Consider the following 22,400-nt stretch of genomic DNA (forward strand, 5'->3'; position numbering starts at 1 on the left):
TTAAAAATATCCTGTTTGTCAGTATGAGAAAGCTTTATGGGAATGGGTTGGCTTTCACAAATTCATCAGGAAGTGTTTGGAATATGCAACTTTTATTTCTCCAATTTGGTTAACCTTTAGTTGCTCAAACTGTGACAAATAACAAGTTTATATAACACTGTAATCTATATACAGACAATGCTAGATAGTTACATACTATGGACATTATGTATAACATAGGCTATTTTAATTTAATTTTCAAAGTTCCATAGAACTGCAACACTAATATTGAAACATTTTTTTTTTTTATTACTACAACAGTAATCAAACCCTGTCAGACTTTTGTTAAATGCATATTAGCATTTTGTTCTGTTTTGGAACAAGCTTTGTTTGAAACAATTGGAATTTTCTTTTAGAACAGAAATCCCAGTTCCCAACCATTTTTGTCCCCATTGTTCCTGCATCCCAGATCCGAGCACCCAGAGGCTAAACTCCTTTTCCAGTGCATGTCCTCCTTCCACCTCCCCGTGCCCACAAGTCCTGCTGTGTGGGGACTCACGAGGTCTCCTGTTGAGAAACAACCTCTGCAGGCAGCACAGGCACAAAGCCCATTCTTTGGAGAGCAATTGTATTGTGTTGGGTTCCTGTGCCTATGGCTCTTTGCAGAATAATCTCTTGCAGCCCAAACATAAACCATCTAGCGCTGTTTACCCCAAGGAGCCTCCCCTGTGGACTACATTACCCAGAATCCTTGACAGGGGAGTTGATGGAGCAGTTAATGAGCAAAGAATTAATCGTGCTCAGTCCCTGTGTTCTCAAAGGCAGGATCTTTTTCTTGCATAAAAATTACTGGCCAGGTTCACACAATGTGTGACAGTGTGTAGTGGTTTGGACTTTGTTTTCCCCCAGAGGCTAAAGAAAAGTGGTAGACCCCAAGGGGGTGGAAACCCCTGGAAGTTTTGAAGTTCTGCCCAATGGGCGCTCCTGCAGAAATGTCAACATATCACAACCAGACAGGAAGAGAAGAGTTGTAGTTTGGTTGTTGTAGGAGAGGTGGCCATGCTGTGAGCCACGAGGAAGGGGCTCAGAGCCCCTTGGGCCCTCTGGGGCCTCCCAGCCCTGGCTGGGGGGCTGCGGGGACCTGGAACAGCATAAAGCTGGGCTGGGTGCCTGTAGTTATGCCAGGAGATGTTTTCTCCATGCAGAAAAACATCAGCAGCAGCCGGGACTGACCGGGACTGACCAGAGCAGCAGCTGGGACTGACCAGAGAAACGGTGGCAGAGAGCCAGAGATAAGAACCTGAACTGGAGGAGCAGCAGAAAACAACATGCAGCACCGGGGAGAAGACTTCTGGAAAGGGAGTAGAAAGAGAGCCAGCAGCTGAGAGACAGAGTTTGGGGTAAGACTGTACCAGATCCCCCAAAACTCCCTTAGAGACCCTCTTGGAGAAGAGGGACATTGGACTCCTATTATGGAGAGCAGTTTTAGACATGCAGCACCGGAGAGAGAGAGGAGCTGAGAAGCTCAGAGCGTCCCGGGAGCTGGACCAGGACGGCCAGATGGAATGCGGGGGGAGTTGACCTTGGCTCCCCCCCCTCGCACTGCTGCCACGGTGGCAGCCTGAGAGGCAGTGGCACAGAGGCCCTGCAAGGAGCTGAGTCTCCTGCAAGAGATACCAGACAGTCACGAAGACCCCCCTGTGTCTCGTGATATGACGTGGTGAAACGACCTTGTCTGGGGTTACGAAGCCCACGGAAAACCCCTTTGCCTGTGTCAAGGGGGCCGAGGGAGTTTGATACCTCCCTCGTGAGTGCTGGAAGAAAGCCAGCTATCAGCTGCTGCATGTGGAGAAGACAGACAGAACCTGCTGCTGTAGAAGATCCTGCTGTTCAGAGACTGGAAGGGATCTGTCCTTCTTTCCCTCCTGGACTTTTATTTGGAGGGGAGAAGAGATCTGATCCATTGTAAATACTATATGTCATGGTAGAGATAGTTGTGATCGTGTGTATAATGTGATATGGTATTTATTTGTACAGTCTTTGTAATATATTCCCTTTCCCCCACTTTGAGTCTGGTGTGTTTTGTCTGGAAAAACCCATCTCACACTGGGTTGAGATGTGGGAGGGGGAATGGAGCTAGGGAATTGGATTTTGGAGCTATCTCAAACCATGACACAGTGACAGTAAAGAACTGAATCTGCAATTTCATTGTGTATTTTTAGTTCTACGTGTGTGCACCACACATGCAAAATACTGCATCCCTGATAGCTTTTCTTTCCATGATCCTTATAGTCCTTACCCTAATTCAAGTTTCCTAAAATATTACTTATATTTCTAGGCTTCTCTATCACTAGAAAACTACTAGTGGGTTTTCTACATCATGTCATCTTTTATGTCCAAACCAGAGAAATAAGTTCCCCTTATTTTTTATAATATAAATTATAAAAATTTTTATTATAAAAATGTAAACCAGAAATAGTTGCACTCAAATTCATCTCAGCAACAAGTGAAAAATTCAGACCTAGCCTTTCTGCTCACACCCACGTCCCCAGCCACAACGTGAAAAAACTTACTTTTGCTCTGTCCTGACAGAAACATCAAAAAATTGCAAACATTGTAAAATTAGGAGACCAAATTATATAAACACAACACCCAGTGAGATTCACCAAAGTTAGTCCCACTAGGACAATGGAAGGCAGTGTTAATGACCCTACAGGTGCTGTAGCAAGGCATTCATGCTGATTACATTACAAGCACAGCTGGAGGGATGCTGATGTCCTCACTGCAGCTGGAGCAGGTGACAATACATAGAATCATAAAATCACAGAATCATAGAATCACAGAATCAGCTGGGTTGGAAGGGACCTCCAAAATCATCAAGTCCAACCCCACCATGGTTCCCAGACCATGGCACTGATGCCACATCCAGTCTCATCTTAAAAACCTCCAGGGACAGAGAATCCACCCCTTCCCTGGGCAGCCCATTCCAATGCCTGATTACCCTCTCTGGAAAGAAATTCTTCCTAATATCCAACCTAAACCTCCCCTGGCACAGCTGAAGACCCAGCCCTCTTGTCTTGCTGAGAGTTGCCTGGGAAAAGAGACCAACCCCCCCTGGCTCCCCCCTCCTGTCAGGGAGTTGCAGAGAGTGAGGAGGTCTCCCCTGAGCCTCCTCCTCTCCAGGCTGAGCCCCCCCAGCTCCCTCAGCCTCTCCTCACAGCACTTGTGCTCCAGTCCCTTCCCCAGCCTCGTTGCTCTCCTCTGGACCTGCTCCAGCCCCTCCATGTCCTTCCTGAGCTGAGGGCCCAGAGCTGGACACAGCACTCCAGGGGTGGCCTCACCAGCGCTGAGTCCAGGGCAAGAATCACTTCCCTGGACCTGTTGGCCACACTGTTCCTGAGCCAGGCCAGGATCCATTGGCCTTCTTGTCCCCCTGGGCACACTCTGGCTCCTGTTCAGCTCCCTGTCCATCCCCACTCCCAGCTCCCTTCCTGCCTGGCTGCTCTCCAGCCACTCTGTCCCAGCCCGTGGGGCTGCCGGGGGTTGTTGTGGCCAAAGGGCAGGACCCGGCCCTTGGCCTGGTTGAACCTCATCCCCTTGGAATCAGCCCATGGATCCAGCCTGTCCAGGTCCCTCTGCAGAGCCCTCGTGCCTTCCAGCTGATCCACACTCCCCCCCAGCTTGGTGTCATCTGCAAACTTGCATCTCTGGCTCTTCCCTGGGTAGCCACAGCACTGACAGCCTGGCATCTGCACCCTCTGCTCCCAGCTCTCAGCTCAGAGTGCTCCTCCTTGCAGTGCAGGCAATAGGCATCCAGCCTCAGAGATGGATCACTGTGCTTTAAAAAAAAGCATCCTTAAAGTTTATGATGATGGAGATGCAATAGAATAGTTGGCTTTTGATGTGAAGCAGTGGAAATGCTGTAATTGTGTTTACAAGACATGATTGATAACATGCTGTGCATGATCTCCTTCCTTTAAACTTCCCCATAAAATACATTCATCTACCATTTCCCAACCTCAGCTACCAAAGGACCCAAGTGAAAAAAAGAAAAATGAAATAGGTTCAAGCAGGGCAAATAGGCCCCAAAAGACTCTTCAGGAGCAGGAGATGAAAGTTCAGCTCCAAATTTGAGTTTGCTGAATTATTATACTCTTACTTGAAAAGTCTGTGCAAAATCTGGGAGTTGCAGGGGGGTTTTTGTTTGTTTGTTTCACTGAAGAAACCAGATTCACATCCCATGTTAAGATTAATGTGAGATCCCAGAGAATGCCAAGAGCAAAAGCCTTCACTTGATCACCAGTTCAATTAATCTTTTTAGCTCTGGGATCTCACTGACGCAGGAAAGGCACTAAACTCTTGTAACTGAAGTGTGATGGGACAACTAAACTAACAGTAAAAATGCAAATTTGTCATAGTGAAGGAAGAACACGGTAAATAAGCCCAGGTGGAATGGAAGACCTTAATATACACATTTGTTTTGCACTAGAATTTCACAGGATTCTGAGATTAAGGCCACCAAGCAGCATATATTAGAAAACTCTATATGCAAATGAAACTAAATTAATTCTTGTGTCATAGAGAAATGCATCATTTTGCTAGAGCATGTTTGAATCTATAGCTAGGAATGTCCAAAATACCCTGTAAACCTTTGGGCAGATGGAGATAAGGTTAAAGGCGAAGCAAAACCATCCTCCCAAAGTCTGGCACGTGGTAAAGTTGTGCTGTACTCATTTAAGATTATCCTGTGTAGTAGAGAGACACACTGAATGGCAGAAGGACATCCCATCCTGCAGATGTTCAGATAACAAATGTTTTCAAGGTACTTTGAAGATGAAGCACATAAATACAAGGTTTCATTATTAGATATTAGGAAGAGTAATAAAAATAAATACAGTTTATACTAAAGAACATCTGGGGGTTCTTTTATGAGAGACAACATAGGGGTCTTTCCAAAGCAGTGATATACTTTTTCATATTACTTCTTTTCATTAGCAGAGTTCAGAAATTAATTGAAAATTTCTGTTTCATTCAATCCAGCAGTGTCAAACATTTTTGCCAAAGAAAGACACAACTACTCAGACAGTGTAAAGGAGCTTGTAAAAAGTTAGTAGACAGAGAAGTTCATACAATGATTTACGGCACTGATTGGATCCAGAGCCACAATAAAAATGGATAGCCAATATATGCCCTTACCTTAAACTGTCTCAAATACCACACAAAGGAAAGGGGACAAGGGAGCAAAAGAGCATACTGTAGGAAAAAAAAAAAAAAAAGAAAGCCATACATGCAACATCTCAATTTCGAGCAGTTGTGTAAAAACATCTGGAAATTGCAAACCCTGAAGAATCCAGCAGTCCCCTGGGATAATGTTTCACCCAAGGACACCATATTTGGTTTCTATGAACCAGACAGAGAACAGGTACAAAAAGAAGCACAGAACATCAAATGTGGCACATGCACAGCTTTGAGAATTGTTGGATTCATCCCATTTTCTCTGTGATCAGTGAGAATTGTCCCAGTGACTTGGGCTGTGAGAGCAGTACACTGCAAAATTCCTTTGTTACATGGATAGGGATTGGAAGGGGCTCTTACACCCTGGGCTTACATCCGTAAGTGTGATCTTTCAGCCATGTCCCTACAGTTGGTGTAAATGTGTTCTGTATCTAGTCAGCCTTCTATTTTTTTCCAGTGATGATTGTCTGTAATGGCAATTTTGATAGATATATCTTCAAGAAGGGAAATTCCAGTCAGGTCGTAGCGGTGCCTTTGAAGTCAGGAATATACTGAATGATATCCATTAAAAATTTATGAGGTTTCCTTTACTGGTAGAAGACGAAGCCCTGTGGTATTTGATAGACCTGAAGTGAGACACTCTGCAAATTTAAGTACCACTTACAAGAAAATATGAGAACACAGCTCATACTGTGTTGGGGAAAGGATGTACTGCCTCATGCATAGTGAGAGACAATTTTTGTGCATGCTAATATCAGAAATCTTTTTGTTGAAATACCAGCAACACATTCTCAGAAAGAAGGACAGACAGGGAGCAAGGAGGTAGAAACAAAGCAGATGCCAAACAGTTGTCAACTAGATCATAGAATCAGACAATACGCTGAGTTGGAAGGGACCATCAGGATCATAGAGTCCAACTCTTGGCCCTGACAGGACACCCCAAGAGTCACACCATGTGCCTGAGAGTGTTGTCCAAAGGCTTCTTGACTCCAGACAGCTTTGGTGCTGTGACCACTTCCCTGGGAAGCCAGTGCTCAAGTTCCAGTGCTCAACCACCCTCTGGGTGCAGAACCTTTTCCTGTAAATGCCCACTGACAGAACTGAGAGCCAAAGCTGGTAAGAACATGACAATCCCACAGAACACAACGATCTAGATTTTCTTTCTGACTGGAGGGAGAGAGGATGGGTAAACTTGTGGACAAATATTTCTCTGGTTTGGACATAAAAGATGACGCGATGTAGAAAACCCACTAGTAGTTTTCTAGTGATAGAGAAGCCTAGAAATATAAGTAATATTTTAGGAAACTTGAATTAGGGTTAGGACTATAAAGATCACAGAAAGAAAAGCTATCAGGGATGCAGTATTTTGCATGCATGGTACACACACGTAGAACTAAAAATATACAATGAAATTGCAGAATAAATTCTTTAAAATGGAGAATACCAGGCTTCCCTTGCCCCTAAAGTCCTCCTTGGGCTCACTTTTGTGTGAGCCTCAGGATATGGTGAGGACTTATAGACTGGGCTGCTATTTATCTTTGTGTCCCATGCCCAGTGCCCAGAATGTGGCTTCTGCACAATTCAGAGACAACTTTGAAGACACAAGTGCTGAGTTTCTGGCATGTCTCTCTGTTTTCCTTCTCATTACAAAACTTGAGTGCCTCACAGACTGCATTTATAACAAGCCTGTGAAGATCACTGTGCAAGAGGCCCACCTCTTCCAGGTGTCTAAATTAAGGTTCCTAGAATTCTTTTTTTCTTTTTTCCCCTCAAATTTTTTGGCACAAGTGTTTTGGCACTTTACATTTCTCACAGGACACTTCCATTGCCTTTCATGGCTCTTGTGAGTGCTCTGCAGTTCTGAAAATGAGACCCCTTGCAAACAGGGAGCAATTACCTACTAAATCCTTGATGCTGTGATGCACACCAAAGGTGTTAAAAGGGAGAATTCAGTTGTCAGTGACAGCATTTCACCACCTGAGCTCTGCCTGATTCATTAAATACCTTCCAGTTTCCTCAGCAATGAAGACTAAAAAAAAAAACCCACACAACAAAGTCTTTCATTAATGACTCCCATCTCTTGTGCTACTGTTCTACTGTTCTCAGTGTGCTGAACTGACCCACTCAGATGGTTTCCAGAAATTGTCCCACACAAACTGAAAGTAGCAGTTTTCTCCTAATATTCCAATGAGTTTGTTCCCTTTCTTGGAAAAGTTCTAAAATCTCACTGAGGAAAAGGAATCCAGTAATGAAACACGAACTCAATAGTAGAGTTTCCACTGGAAATGCTATTCAGCAATTTCAAACCCAAGCAAGGCAGTGGGAGGGAGTCTGGAATACACAAAGCCATCCTGGATCCCTGTATTCCTGTTTTCAGAAAAAAAATTTAAAAATTAACCAGTTTACTGGAAATCAGTTTTGTTGGTTTTAACATTGTAGGCCAATGGGTAAGAATGGATGATAGGATGCCTCTGCACATAATTTGTGTTCTTGATACAGCAAAATAACGTGGAAAAATTGGTTGGCTTTCAGATATGAAGATTTGCTAATTATAATGAACGTCTGAAGGCTATTTATACATATATTGCTGTGGCCTATCTTTATACAGAGCATCTATTGCTGTATAACACACAGTAAAAGCTGCTTAACATTCCTGTACTGTAAGTATGCTTAAGGACCTAACACAAGCCAAATGAAATTCAATGGTTGTGAAAGAATCTAATGGTCCCTTATGGTTTTAAACTCTGGTGAATCTATAAAAAGATACTAAAAAGTTACAGGGGCATTATCTCTTTGTGTATACAAATATCTGGTTACATCTTTCAAAGTCTTCTGATTCAGTGTCTTCCCTCAAGAACCTGAAGTTGCCTGAAGCCCAGAAGACCCACAGCCTATGGGAAAAAGCACCTGAAAACACAAATTGGCTACTCTAGCTTGTTTTCAGTGTGAGATCACATCAGATCAGAATGTGACACAAAATTACCATCTCCAGGTCCTTGTCACTATTGCTGCTTCCTTCTTCCAGCACCCCTAGGGCAAGATTTAGAAATTGGTTATTTGCAATATGAGAAAATAATTACCCACCCAGCAGCCCTCAGTAGCTGCTGAGCTCCTCTGCCAAGCACTGGGACATTCTGCTGACGTGGAGGGGGACTGAAATGCAAGAAGAGGAAAGAACTTCCTGCACGTGGTATGAATTTACTCCATGTGGGAAAACCTACCACGGGCTTCTTGGACTTCCCAGAAGCTTTGATCCAACACTGACAACACCTGAAACTGAAGCTCCATTTTTATTTAGGCAGGAATTCTTTTTTTTCCCTGTTTCCTCCCAAGCCCTCAGGCTCTTTGGCCATGTTCACTGGCACTGCATGCCTGTTCCAGCCTCCAAATTCAAGAGCATAAGGAGTGATTCAAACCAAAGCTTGAGTGAGGGAAGGTGGTGAGATTCAGCACATAATACAGGTTCCGTAGTAAGCCTCCTGGATATTCTGTACTTCTGCAGATCAGATGAACACCCTTTCCCCACTCTCTGCCAAAGAATGTAGCACTCCTGCACTTCACAACACAGAGTTTTAATGTCAGCTTTTTACAACTACACGAGAACTTTACTGTTATAACACCCAAGAGAAAGAGATGGATTTCCTCTGTTTTAGTTGCTCATATCACATAGCTTTTCTGCACATTTGTCCCTCTACATCATCTGTGGTAGTCTAGTGTGAAGCCAGAGGAAGCATGAAAGTTATATCAAGTTCTGGTTTACCTCTCATTTAACAACGTGTTGATTACTGTTGTGTCACACAGCAGCTGCAGAACTGCAACCTTTTCAGCCAGTTCTGTGCTGTCACCTGCAACCAGATGAACCCAAAACAACCTGGTATTTTCTTCCTGAAAGGCTTGCACTGACCCACGTATTTTTGAATATGTTTCAATTTCCAGCAGTTGAACTTCAAAGTTTGTTCAAACAAATAAGCTTTTGCATTTAAAGAGGCTGTTTCCCATGACAAAAGGACACAATTTCTGGATGTGGTCTCTGTGCGGTCTCTATTTGCTGCTCAGGTGACTTGTTCCCTGCCATTTGTAGTTACCACTACCACCAATCCAGTAATTTCTAGTGTACATTTTAGGACCCTGCCAGCCAATCTTGCTTTTTGATTGCCTCCTGTCACACATCCCACACTAACCAAGGCTGCAAAACAACACTGAAACTCTGCAGCTCTACACAGGCCCATTAACATTCTTACCTGGATCAAGGCATTAAAACTTCCCACATTTTATTTGCTCTCCATTTACAGACACGTTTTTTTACTAACAGTGCACATGAACCATGTAGATTCACCATGATCTTTAACAGCTGTACTTAGGAAAAACATACCTTCATGAGATCAGTTTTATATGGGCTAGCCTGTCTGGCTTCACAGAGCAAGCATCAGCATTCATTCAGATTTTTAAAAGTTCTCACCAAATGTTTACATGTCACTCCAGTACACCACATTTTTTTTACCTGATAGCTTCCTGTATGTGCTGAAGAATACATGCAAATTTTGATAAATAACTCGGTTGCACTTTGATGACACATCTGCAGAACAACAGCACAGAGAAGGAATGAGAGGAGATCTTTCCACAGAAGACAGGTGTAGAATCTACACAATGGTATAGGATCTTTTGTTTTTTCCACATAAGACTGGAATCCTAGCCTTCCTGAAGCAAAAATTAGTGTTGCTGTAGATTACAGACACAGATCTTGATTATTACAGCCTTTTGCTTCCTTCAGTGTTTTTATTTTGCTTCCTTCAATGCTTTACTAGAATAAGGCTCAGCAGAAGCAAATTCCATGACAGATGTGCATCCTACTACCAAGGCCTAACTTGACATTCTGCTGCACCCAATAATATTTGCCACACGTGTTTAAATGGCACAAAGGACTTTGTGGGAGAAACTGGTCCACACCTATATCAACCTAAACATTAAAACAGCATTTGACAACCAGGTGATCTCTAGACAAGGCTCCTCTCCACATTGACACTTCCTGATGGTCACCTCAAAGCAAAAAGGAGAAGTTCATATAAACATATTCTATAATTATCATGTGATTGCACACAGAGGAATTAAAAATTACTTTGGGTAGGGGTCCATCAAGCCAACCTCACTGCCAACACACTGGAAATAGGAATATCCTGAAGAGACGAGACATTTCAGCTGGGAGAGACTGGCCATAGTGGATGGGGGCAAAGTGCCACGGCAGAGCTGAGGACCTGAAGGATGTTTGCCACTGGATAAAAGGTATAGATGACTTTGGAATAATAACACAGGCCTTCACATACATGTACCAAGATGCCTGCCATGCTCTGAAGTTACAGAGAGGTACACTTGAAGCATTAAGAATATATATACTTAATACTAACACAGCCACAGTATTTCCTGAAAGCAGTTACTGCTTACAGATCATCATCTGCTCTCTGAAGAAAATTTTCACCCTTTCTGTTCATAGTCTTTCTCTGATTTGATACATGTATCCTGAAAAAATAAAGGTGGAGTCTGGGAATGAAGTTGAGAATACAGCAAATCCTTGCAGTGAGTAGAGAAGAAGAAAACAGGAAAACCCAAGGAAGATGTGCTGCCTATTGCAAATTTCAGAGCCATGATTTTAATTTCCTTTTTCACGATGCAGTCATTATTTTCAGTGAACATGATAGAATTCATGAGAAGAATGTTCATCATTTAAGAGCTTTTAAATTGTGCATAAATGTTATACTCAAAATGCTGGTTTTTCTTTTCTGCATTTCTATCTCTCACTCACCCCTTTGGCACATTTCCCTCAGAGTTTCTGAGTCTGTTGAGAGGTGTTTATTGTCAGGATCTTCTACCCTTCCTTATGCAAACAGAAGAAATATACTCAAGCAGAAGAAATATACCTTACATCTATTGCCTAGAGAGAAGGAAAATCACGGAAGCTAAAAAAAAAAAAAAAAAAAAAAGAAAAAGTGTTTCCAAAGAGCTACAAAGCTTCATTACTTAAAAGCTTTGCAAAAGAGAAAAGGAAGAAAGGACTACCTGGCAGGAAGATCGAAGAGCAGGTGGTATTGCTTAAAATCCCTTGGTTACTGCTTCAGCCTGAGTATAAATTATCCCTCTAGAGGCCAGCAGAGTATCAAAAAACAATTACCATGAACTAGACCATAATACTACTGTAGACCGAAGTCTTGCCCAAATTATTAACATTTAAAACTTTTTCCAGCTGTTCAAAGGCTGCCTTTTGCACTGAGGCTGAACTGTCCTGCAATTACCAGTAGGAATGTAAAAAGCATGCCCTGGTATTACCTTCACCATGAATCTAGATTCTTGTGTGGGGTCAGGGATGTTAGAGAGTGCTCACCAAACACTGCCTTCATTCACACAGGGAAGAGCTGCTCATTTAAACAGCGCGTTTGGGGTTAGTGCACACTTAGGAGAAGCAGTGTTTGTTGTGGTCAGGGATGTGAATGGGACTCCAACACACTCCAGCACTGATCTGCTGCTTCCGAACTTTGTGTCTTGGTTTTACCATCTGCAAAACAGATATTGTAATACTTCCACTGCACAGCTGACCTGGGAGAAACACCTCCTGCCCCACAGAAGGAAGAGATTGGAACATTAATTACTGCAGTCAATTACATGGAAAAGCTTCAATTTCAAGAGCAATGAGAACACAAAAGAGTGAGAGATTTGCCAAATGAAACAGGTATATGCATGCCTTAGCATTTTTTTCTCATGAGTGCATTGATTTAATGCTTTCACTTTGAGTGGGTCTTACTCTTCAGGCTTGTTCCTGCAGCCCTCACACAGTCACATTCCCACAGAAGTTTGCTTGAGGAAAAAACTGAGATTCACTTTTGTGTGTTTTCTCTTGGTGCCAGGAAATATTATCCTTTTAATTAGCAGGTCCATTTCTTTGATAACTGCTTAAGTGGCCTCACTGCAATTTCATCTCTTTACTTGTCATCCAGCACCTGGGAGGTAAGGAAAAAGGAAGCAAGCACTGAATTTTTCCACCACTCCTGCAGAGGGATATTTCTGAGACACTGTACTTTTGTGGGTGGGCGGATGGATGAATAGACAGACGGAAAAGGGAGTTTCCTTTATGGGATTCCAATAATTGGTATGTGGTTTACATTCCATTCATCTGAAGGACTCTTATTTTAATCAGAAACAGGCCTGGGCTACTAAACTACCTCTAGTGTTCAAAACATGTCCATGCTTTCAGCCGGTGACTTTTCTCATATGCATCTTTTCTCTGACACCCACAGGCCCCAAGGAGAAATGTGGTCATTTACCACCAAGAACTCAGAGTCAAGTCCTATAACAGGAGTTGGTCCAGAGCCCTCTTCCAGGCAGGGGTTTTCTGATTGCTGGCTTACAAGCAGAAGCACTTTAAAGTGTGGTATTTGAAGTTGGCATTGATTTCTCTGAGTGGGTTTTGGTGAGGTTTTTTTGTTCCTGGGCTCATCCAGCTCTGGGAAAGCCTTGTCTGGACAGTGTTGGGGAGGTCTGGCAGCACAGCCTGGCCTCAGTAACCAGATACTAATGCAGACAACTGCTGAGAAAAGCCCCATATTCAGCAGCTGGACTTGCAGATGTTCTTTAAGCACAAAGGAATGAGAGGCTAACACCTTGTCCAGAACCAGTCAGACTAAATAAACAACAACACAGCTTTGGAGCTGGTGAAAATTCAGAGATCTTCAACATCAACTGCTGTCATCCAGGGGCAGGGAAAACATACAATGACTTCTAGTGCATTGGTATCCTGAACTCTCTGGACCCTTTGTGATAGGTCCCTAGTAAACCGTAAAAATTTCTTCAAATCCCACCTTTCCCACCTTTTCAGCTAAGTTGCTTCACTGTCCAATTTTGTCTACTCTTACCTTTTAGTTATGGATGCCCAACAAATTTATCTTTTCTGTGTTTTCTGTGTGGCCTGACTTGCCCAGACAGTAACTGCACACGCTTTAGGGATTTCCATGCCACTCATCCTTGACTGCACTAAGTGCTCCCTGTCACAAGCCCCTCCAGTGCAGGTCTGTCCAGCAGAACAGCAGGAGATGTGCTGCAGGCGGATCACTTGTGGCAGGAGCAAACACCTCAATCACACACCATACAACCTTACAAAGGTGGAACAGTTTCACTGACACAGCTCTGTGTCAGTCTAGGTCCATCACACTTGCATGTGCACTTTCCCTGTGGGGAGAGGGTGACCAGGGACAGATTTGCTGTCAGAGGGAAGGCTAAGCCTGCCCCCTCCTTCCCACACAGAAGATCTGTGGCAGTGGCCTGTGGACACAGACAAGAACTGCACAGTCATCTGTTCTTTCCAGCTCCACGCACCCTGAAAAGACAACATGCCACTGGGCTTGGCAATTCATCAGTCTTTGGCCTGCACTAGGCAAGTAAGAATTGCTGATGTTGTGAAGGAAACAAAACAATCAAATGCCTCTTCTTTCTCCCTTGTGATTCAATACCCTCTTGGCAACATTCATTTCTCCACTATTTATTCCAAGTGTGAGACCCTTGGGACCTAACTTAACACTGGCACCGAGAGGTGAGAAGTATCTGAAGCTGCATTCTGGGTTGCAAAGACCTCAGTAAAACCCCCTGTCTGCAACAGGATGATTTCTTCTCTCATGCCAGAACAAAGCAGGAACCTCACACCTCGGGCAGACCCCTTAGCCTGCATTCTGCCAGACCTCTGAGAGATGCAGGCCCACTCTGTGCCACCCAGGGCAAGGAGATCATTGTTCATACCTGTCACAGAATGCCTCCACCAAATTACATTACCCCACTTTGCCCTGCCTGGGCTTCCACAGATCCTGATCCCTCAGGATCCAACATCTCTCTCCAAGATTCACTTTGAAAGAGATTCTTTCATCCTGATTTAGTTCAGAGCTGTAAAGAAGTTAATCTTGTAAATATACCAGTCGTGCACAGAATCACAGAACATGCTGAGTTGGAAGGACCCACAAGGATCACCGAGTCCAACCCCCAGCCCTGCACAGCCCATCCCCAAGAGTCCCCCCCTGTGCCCCAGAGGATCAGCCAAACCCTCCTGGAGCTCTGGCAGCCTTGGGGCTGTGCCCACTGCCCTGGGGAGCCTGGGCAGTGCCCAACCAGCCTCTGGGGGAAGAACCTTTGCCTGAGATCCAACCTGAGCCTGCCCTGACACAGCTCCAGCCATTCCCTGGCTGCTGTCCCTGGTCCCCCCAGAGCAGAGCTCAGTCCCTGCCCCTCCTCTGCCCCTGCCCAGGCAGTTGGAACTGCACTGAGGTCTCCCCTCAGTCTCCTCTGCTCCAGCTGAACACACCAAGTGCCCTCAGTGTCCTCACATGGCTTCAAATCAAGGCCCTTCCCCATCCTCATTCCCTCCTTTGGACACTCTTAAGCTTAATATCTTCTTTATATTTTGGTGACCAACCTGACACAACATTCAAGGTGATGCCACACTAGTGCAGGGCAGTTGCAGAGTTGGCTACACTGCTACTTTGGAGTAAATCTATCAAGATCAGAGATATTCTGATCACTGAATACTGGACTGAAACCAGGATTTGGAGTACTCAACCCTGTTCTAGCCAAACAATTTCCAGTTAAATGAACAGTAACGTTTTGTTTGGTTGGTTTGTTTTCTTTCTGCCATGAAATAAACCATTATTTATTTTGAATGCTGAGATTTATCACAGAGCTAGAATTTGCTACAATAATGCTTTGCTGATGACATTCATGGTGTTCCAGGGTAGAGCCATTTACTTATTCTGGACACCAAAACAGCTTGACACAAGGAGTCTTTGGATTCATCTTTTTGGGGGTTACTATAATAATTTTGCACCAGTTTTGATTAAAGGAAGGTGAAATGCTGAATAAACTGTGACCAGCACACCACAGGGGACTCCTGGTAGCACAGTCAGTTCATTTAATCATTCCCCAGTGCCATCCCTGGGCTGCTCAGACAGCACCATCACACACCAGGAGCTATAACACAGCCTTTAATGTTCATTAAAGTATGACTGCTTAAACTTCTGCGTTTGCCCCCCCTCTTCTCTTCCCTTGGCTGGCCACAACTGTTCAAGTGTTGCTGAAGGTTATTCTGCTGAAGTATTAAAAAATGCTTAGCTAAATAGGTTAGCTTATTTGCTTTTGCTGATAGTAGCAGTCCACCCACAGAGCCCTTTCAAATCTCTTCAGTGTTTTGGAAACTGGATAAGGGACTTATTCAGTGACGTGCAAGTTTGTCTGAGCCAGGAATGAAGCGTGCATTTCATGAAATGAGAAATAACCCCAGACCACACACAGAGTGTAATTTCTGAACTCCGGCTCGGGTGCTCTCTTTCCCTCGTCCTCGCACACACACACACACACCCCTGCTAAAACAACCAGATGATGACTGACATCCCTAAATCCTTTAAGCATTCTTTTACAGCTAGAGCAGAGGGAGGTTTTCAGAGCTTAGGTGGCTCATTATGAGCAACAAGCTGATGAAAAAATGGATTAGTACAGTATGTGCATACCATGCCAAAGAGAAATAGCAAAAAGCCTATGCCATCTAAACACAGCTTTCAAGAGGAGAAACTGCTGATGCAAACATATTAAAGCTATTTTTACTGCACAGGGAGATGAGGAAAAGTCCTCCCCACAATTTTCCTAAAGACTAATGTTGGTTCTGTCACTCCCTGTTTAGTCAAGCTAAAAATCACTGAGTGTTTCAAATATTATTTTCCATTATAATCTAAAGAAGTAAAACTGGCAGGTATGCTTATTGCATATTTAAAAAATCACATAGGAACTATACTGCATGGCTGGTGAGAACAAACTACACACAGAAGAGGCAAAGGGCAAACTCTTCCATAGCTGTTACTCCATTGCTTCAATATACTCTCCCAGGCTTAATTCTGCACCAAGTGAGGGCACTGCAACAGTGAGACAGCAGCCAAACCCCTGCCCAGCTCTCCTTAAATATTTCCTTTATGCTGGACCAAAAAAAAGCAGCTTTACTGCATTCAACAGGCAAGGAGTTCTCCTGCATCACAACTGTAGCACCACCGCTAAGCTGCCCCTGAAGAGGCTAAAAGGAACAAGCAAAGGTGCTCACAGGCTGACTCCTGGAAGCACCCCTTTCACTGCCTTGTACCTGGTCAGTGATACCATCACACAACTGTGCCACTGATACTATCTGCGCATGCCTACAAATGCACATCTACACTCCTATTATATGCACTGCAGGTACTTCCACCAATAGTTAAGGTTGCTTAACACTTTCTGTTATAGGACCCTGCATTCAGTTGTTTATAAGTTTGTCAAACTCTCAGTGCTCAAGCTGAAATTCTCCACGCTGAGTGTTCGTGGCAGGCTGAGTTTTTCTGATGAGTTTCAACTGAAGCAGAACAGCTGTTCTGCAAAGGGGGCTAGAGGGGAGAAATCTCCCTTTCCCCCCACGTTTTTTCTCATTTCAATGAGAATCTGTTTTGCTTGCATGTTTTGGGAGAAATACTAGGGGTGGGATACCTTACTGTAAGGAGCCAGACTGTCAGCGTCATGCCCAGTACTAGCCTTCTGAAAACCTGCCAAATTTTGGCCACGTTAAGCTCTAAACACTGTGGTTTACCCATGTTCCATATAAATCTCCTAGAGAGAAGCACCATTATTTTCTGAACACTCTACAAAAAGAAAAGACTACCTTGAGCTCACACACCTCCTCCACCACCAGACTACGTGTGCGTCCTTCCCACAGATGAACCCAGTGTCCTGGCAATTACAAAAGCATTTATAGAGCAGTTTGGGTCTTTGCATGCAATTTATGGTCCTGGCCCCCAGAAGCTGCTGAGAGTGAAGTTCTGCCCGTTATTCCATCAACATCCATGGATGGTGCCCATGCAGCACCCCTGAGGAAGCCGGTTATCTTGGAAACGAGCCCAAGAGCTTGGGTTCACAAGAAAGAAACACAAAAGCAGAGCGGGCTCCAAGAGACAGATGCAACATAGCCAGGGCATAATGATCCATTGTGCTAAGTACACAAACACTGTCTCCAGACTGCAGAAGAGAACCAAGATTTCACAAATGCCTGCACTCTTGTATTCAACCAGTTTCCGTGACATCTACTAACAACTACGTCCTTTCTTCCCCTGACTGGCTGGTCCACAAAAGAGACTGTGACCTACTGCTATTAGCCACTCCGACTGGTCAAGTAATTCAAATTTTGATTCTAAATGTTCATAATGATCCACGTGGGAATCAATCACTTCTGAGTAAAGGAATTTGTTTTTCTTTATGGTTTTATCCGAAAGTTTTCAAAAAGCACCTTGTCAAAACTGTGCTAGAAATAGTAAAATTATAAAAACACTCAGAGTTTAGAAAATGACAGCATTACAAATGCTCATGCATTCTGGCACAGTCTTCCACTGTATGCTTACCAAGACTAACTTTTCCCAAGGACATCACCTCCTTTCCCTTTTGAAATGTGGTGTCCTCTGCAGAGATCCCTTCATTTCTTTCCCTTTCTCATCTGCATTTTTTCCCTGTGACTGTCTCAGCACAAGGCCAAGAATGAGGAGGCCCAGGTTGCACCACAGATGAGCTGCAGGCTCTGCTACTGTGAAGCACAATTGCCCAGTGGGCTCCCCTTTCAACGCACTCAAACCGAGCTATTGGGCAGCTACAATCTTCTCCCATTTATTCCCAGTTCCCTGCCTGAACAAAAACAAAAGGTACAGCCAGACACACATCCCAGACTTCATATCTGTTATGCTGCTGTTGTCTGTTATCCTGCAAGGCTGAGATTGGGAGTTCTCTGCTACCAGGAAGAGCAGAATCACTGCAGCTTCCCGGAGGTTCTGAACACCAACTTCTCATCTCTGAAGGAAGGAAACAACAAAAGATAAAACAGTGACATGCTTAAAGTATAGTAACTCAATTACAGAGGGGTTTATTGCTTGCTCTGAGTCTTTAACATGAAGTCTTCTAAGATGACTCTTGGGATTTCCACAGAGGAAAGTAAAATAAAAGTGTCTTGTTCTATTTTTTAAACTCCCTTAAAATTTCTAAAATTATTTTCTTACCATGAGTGCCTGAACCAAAGGGTAATTGAAAACATTAAAAAAATACCCACCATTTTAAGCAGCTTTCCTCATTATTGAAAAGGATTATTATTATTATTAAAGTTTAAATTACTATTACTTTAACTTCTCCATTACATAAGCAATAGCAAGTCCAACTTTCACCTTAAGTGTCTTCCTACTGCTTCTATTTCTTTCAACTAAGTGGAATTTATAAAAAGAATCCCTTAATATGTATCCAGAAGTGTTTCAAGAGAAACACCACAGTTTATTCCAAGCACATTTCCCTATTGAGTTTCTTCTCAAACTAAATAGAGGACTGCACAGCCTAAGAACAAAATAAGAGACTGCACAGTCTCTTCTGTGCAGCTTACAAAGAATCAGAGAGATGAATGCCACTGAATGTAGGTATTTGCGATGGATGCAAATTACAATTTTTTAGTGGTTTCTCAGCTGCCTATGGTTTCAGAGTTTGAAACAAAGGACCACCAGATGGTAAATTATCCAATTACAACAATTTGATAGAACCACAAAATTCTAAACGACAAAATTATTCTATGTTCCCAAGATTCAAACAACAGTATATCAAGTATGAAGGTAATTGCCACAGGCCTAAAATACATTTTCTCATGCAATCATAATTTCCCTTACTGTATGTTAGAAGTCGATTATGTTATATAATCTAATCAATAATTCTAATTTATACATACATATATATGTATAATATGTGCCAGACAGTATATATATAATACATATATAAAATATATATTATCTACCTGCAATGATTAGAGCATTCAGTAATGAAAAGTAATAATGCCCCTTACAAGGAACTTAGACTCCATTAATCCTAAATACTGCAGTGAAGCATCAGAAGCAGAACTGAACCTCAACATTTGAATAATGAGAAAATACTCCTCGATACTGCCCTCAAGTATAAGACTCTTAAATTAGAATTAGCACATTGTAATTACAGAAATATATATATAACCACAACTATGACACAGTGGGGGGCTAAGAGAGAAGCAAAAGGAGCCCAAAATCCTGTAGCTATGCTATTACAGCATCTGCATTTAGAAGGACCAGGACAAGTTAAATCTCTGAGTTCACTGTGATGAGACCAAAGCACCAAAGTGAACTTTTAAGATAACAGCTTTCTTAGGGGCACTTAAATTACAGTCCCAAATAGACCCCAGTACGAATTTGTTTTCTTTGCCATAGAATTATGAACCAGAACAACCAGAAACTGTGATGGGACTTCCACCACAGCCTCAACCAAGAGGCAAGTGCTGGCAATAGCTGTGAGCAGATACCTCAAATATAAACAGACATCTGGTATTTGTTTTGGAAGTAACTGGCATAGAATGATTTTCAGGGTGATACGGGAGATCATGTTTACATAAGCATTCACTTGATGGAAACAACTTAATATCAAACTAAAGTGGAATAAAATCCTTCCAGTACAAACAGTTCTGCTGAAGGAAAATACAGATTCAGTCTGAGTTGAGCAGGTATCAGCAGGTTCAGCACCCCAGGTATCCCCACTGCTTTCCCACTTCAATGGGAGCAGCAATTAGGGATCGAGAATGTTGGTATCAAACACACAACCAACGTCCAGCCATTGCAACAGGCCAAAACAGACCAACACAAACCACACTGTGCGCATTTTCAGAGAACAGTGCTTTAGTGCAGCGGGCCTGTTTATGCTCCAGTAGGTTGAAGTGATGTGTGCAGTCTCAATTTGGTCGCACTACATGTGGACACAGACACAAGGCCAGGTTCTGACCACTCAGTTCCATCCTCTCAGCTTAAGCAAACTGAGAGAACTGAGACAATCTGTCCTCAAGTATCATGCATACACCTCATGCTTACATTCAGTTATGCCTTTTATTTTAGAGTACAATCTTCACTTGGTCTTTGAAAAAGGAAATTCAGCTTTTTGGATGCTGACCAAACCAGAAATAACTCTGAAGCCCTCCAATCATCTTGTTTGGATGTACTTTCTTCCTCTTTCAGAATTAGCTGGCAGAATCATGTATAAGATACAGACTCATTCAGGCAATTAGGACACTGCTATGATATGCATAGGATCTACAGGGTGAGAGGAATACCTCTGAAATGCTTTGAATCACTGCCTACCTCTCTCATCTGTGAACTAAACACCCAATTTCAACAGCAGAAATTGCATTTCCTTAGTTACCTCAAGCCAGTTCCCTACTTTTCAGGTGCCTCTATTATCAGGAAGGCAGACTGGCATGAAGTCTACTTAGGCAGTCATCACTCTTTATCTATAAAATGCACCAACTCAAGATGTACTGAATTGGGGAACATGCAAGGAGAGAGAGTTTTTTTAATATTACCTCACTTGTTGCATGAACTGGAATGTATGCAGTGAACAAGATATGCAGGGCACTGCATGAACAGGAAAATATGTAGCAGCAAAGGCAGTTAAATGGTTTCTTGGAAGAAAAGAATCCTCTCCTCCTTCTGCAGTTGAGATTCCTAAGGCATTTAACTTAAATCATCTTCTTATGTAGTAACAATAATTATCACCTTCAAAACACCCTGTGATACTTTGATAATGCTATTACCAATTACCCTTTCCTCCTGTTAATGCTGTTTTCACTCACTGGGCTGAAGCCATGGCACAGCCACCACTCTGCCTTCCAGTGCCTGAACTCACCACCTGCTGAAGCTGAGCCAATACATCCTTTCATACTGCCTTAATGTGTACACAAGATGTTTGCACCCTGACTTTCTGAGACCTAATCATTACCTGAAATGATTCAGTCTCCCGCCCCCAGATCAAACATGAAATCTGGGTACCACACAGCTACCCCCACAATGCAGTTCTAAGCATAGCCCCAGTTTGCAAATCACACTTCAGACTACTCCAAACTACACCATAAATCAGACTCAAAACACTCCTGTTTTTAACCAGGTCTGGTGACAGTTTTGCAAACTGGTTGCTGAGATAGGTGCATTTGTTAGCACAGGCAGGGCAAGATTTCTTGCTACTTCTCTGGCAACCTATTTTCTTTCCAGTCAAAGAATTTTCATTACAGGCAACAGGAACTATTGGTACCAGCTGCTACATCAGGGACCCAGTGCCAGACCCACACAAACTCCACTGAGTGAAAGAACAAGGGCACTGCAACAGGGAACAGCAAAAACCTCGCACACCATTTCCACCCAAAAGCAATGACACCCTTCTCCTCCTGAATGATTTATATCCAGATCAGATGACAACTACCACAAAGCTATTTCCTTGTGCTAGGAGGCTGTTAAGAGTTTTCCTGTAGCCCATACCTCCCTGCAAGAACCTGCACATGGGAGCTGTATGAACTCCACACCACCATAACCCTCAAGACAACATCCCCCAAAGCCTCCTTCATTTTCAAAGCCAAACAAAATCATAATCACAGATTTCTAAGAAGACAGAATGGATCTCTTCGGTTTTAGTATTTGAAGGATCTGTCTTCAAATGTAGGTAAATTCTTTTTTTAATTTGTTCAGCTTCTTTTTTTTAAATTATACAGACATCTCCACGTCAAGAATATTTTACAGACAGATCCCCAGGGCACTAAATTGCAGTATTTATACTTAGGTGATATCCCCTTGTAAAATACATTACATTACACAGGAAGCTATGGAGTGTCATACATCTTACTTCAAGACATCTTTCCATAGCTCAATTCAACTGCACACAGCAAATAGATTTTCACAAATACATCGTCAGTATTTGGCATACACTTGAATAAAACAAGCACATCTATGGAAGTTTTGATTTGTGCATATCATCACCTGAACCTGCAGATCAGCCTTCTACCCATAAAGTTCCACTGCTCTAAGGTTCTTCTAGAACGGGTAAAAAGAACTCGATCAGATTTTGCCCTCGCTGGTGTCCACTGATTCAGACCGTGACTGACCAACCTGCTCAGGTAAAGACTCTCCTGAGTGCACTGATATCAGCTGAAATCAAAAAGGTTATTTAGCCCCTTCTGGCCCTCAGATTGAGAAGTTATTAGTCTCTTCTTGTGGCCTAAAAAAAGGACAGTTTTATCTATGCAACTTTTAAGGGTATTCTCTCCTATTTTTGATTATAACCAATACTGGCAT

Source organism: Pseudopipra pipra, chromosome Z (assembly GCF_036250125.1).
Source record: "Pseudopipra pipra isolate bDixPip1 chromosome Z, bDixPip1.hap1, whole genome shotgun sequence".
NCBI lineage: Eukaryota > Metazoa > Chordata > Aves > Passeriformes > Pipridae > Pseudopipra > Pseudopipra pipra.